Raw genomic sequence first — 2140 nt, 5'->3', positions numbered from 1 at the left:
CACTCCACGGTCATTTGCATGCATTTCGCGGTCAATTTGCTTCAAACCATGATCATTCCCATGCATTTCGCGGTCATTCCAAACAATTCCGTGTTGATTCACGGTCGTTTCGAGGCATTTCGCGGTCAATTCCCTTCACTCCACGGTCATTTGCATGCATTTGCGGTCAAATCGCTTCAAACCATGATCATTCCTATGCATTTCGCGGTCATCCCAAACAATTCCGTGTTGATTCACGGTCGTTTTGAGGCATTTCGCGGTCAATTCCCTTCACTTCACGGTCATTTGCATGCATTTCGCGGTCAATTCGCTTCAAACCATGATCATTCCCATGCACTTCACGGTCGTCCCAAACAATTCCGTGTTGATTCACTGTCGTTTCGAGGCATTTCGCGGTCAATTCCCTTCACTCCACGGTCATTTGCATGCATTTCGCGGTCAAATCGCTTCAAACCATGATCATTCCCATGCATTTCGCGGTCATCCCAAACAATTCCGTGTTGATTCACGGTCGTTTCGAGGCATTTCGCGGTCAATTCCCTTCACTCCACGGTCATTTGCATGCATTTCGCGATCAATTCGCTTCAAACCATGATCATTCCCATGCACTTCACGGTCGTCCCAAACAATTCCGTGTTGATTCATGGTCGTTTCGAGGCATTTCGCGGTCAATTCGCTTCACTCCACGGTCAGTTGCATGCATTTCGCGATCAATTCGCTTCAAACCATGATCATTCCCATGCACTTCACGGTCGTCCCAAACAATTCCGTGTTGATTCATGGTCGTTTCGAGGCATTTCGCGGTCAATTCCCTTCACTTCACGGTCATTTACATGCATTTCGCGTTCAATTCGCTTCAAACCATGATCATTCCCATGCATTTCGCGGTCATTCCAAACAATTTCGTGTTGATTCATGGTCGTTTCGAGGCATTTCGCGGTCAATACCCTTCACTCCACGGTCATTTACATGCATTTCGCGGTCAAATCGCTTCAAACCATTATCATTCCAATGCATTTCGCGGTCATCCCAAACAATTACGTGTTGATTCACTTCAATTCCGTGCATTTCGGTCAATTCCCTTCACTTCACGGTCCATTTGCATGCATTTCGCCAATTCGCTTCAAACCATGATCATTCCCATGCACTTCACTGCTCCCAAACAATTCCGTGTTGATTCACGGTCGTTTGAGGCATTTCACGGTCAATTCCCTTCACTCACGATCATTTGCATGCATTTCGCCAAATCGCTTCAAACCATGATCATTCCCATGCATTTCGCGTATCCCAAACAATTCCGTGTTGATTCACGGTCATTTCGAGGCATTTCGTGGTCAATTCGCTTCACTCCACTGGTCATTTACATGCATTTCACTAATCGCTTCAAACCATGATCATTCCCATGCATTTCACTTATTCTAAACAATTCCGTGTTGATTCACTCGTTTCGAGGCATTTCGGCAATTCCTTTCACTCCACGGTCATTTGCATGCATTTGCATCAATTTGCTTCAAACCATGATCATTCCCATGCATTTCGCGGTCATTCCAAACAATTCCGTGTTGATTCACGGTCGTTTCGAGGCATTTCGCGGTCAATTCCCTTCACTACACGGTCATTTGCATGCATTTCGCGGTCAAATCGCTTCAAACCATGATCATTCCAATGCATTTCGCGGTCATCCCAAACAATTCCGTGTTGATTCACGGTCGTTTCGAGGCATTTCGCGGTCAATTCCCTTCACTTCACGGTCATTTGCATGCATTTCGCGGTCAATTCGCTTCAAACCATGATCATTCCCATGCACTTCACGGTCGTCCCAAACAATTCCGTGTTGATTCACAGTCGTTTCGAGGCATTTCGCGGTTAATTCCCTTCACTTGACGATCATTTGCATGCATTTTACGGTCAAATCACTTCAAACCATGATCATTCCCATGCATTTCACGTTCGTCCCAAACAATTCCGTGTTAATTCACGGTCATTTTGAGGCATTTCGCGGTCAATTCCCTTCACTTCACGGTCATTTGCATGCATTTCGCGCTCAAATCGCTTCAAACCATGATCATTCTCATGCATTTCACGGTCGTCCCAAACAATTTCGTGTTGATTCACGGTTGTTTCGAGGCATTTCGCGGTC

The sequence above is a fragment of the Magnolia sinica genome, chromosome 19 (genome assembly GCF_029962835.1).
Source record: "Magnolia sinica isolate HGM2019 chromosome 19, MsV1, whole genome shotgun sequence".
In the NCBI taxonomy this organism is placed as follows: Eukaryota; Viridiplantae; Streptophyta; class Magnoliopsida; order Magnoliales; family Magnoliaceae; genus Magnolia; species Magnolia sinica.
The sequence above is the reverse complement of the archived record's forward strand: the minus strand, read 5'-3'. Positions refer to the sequence as shown.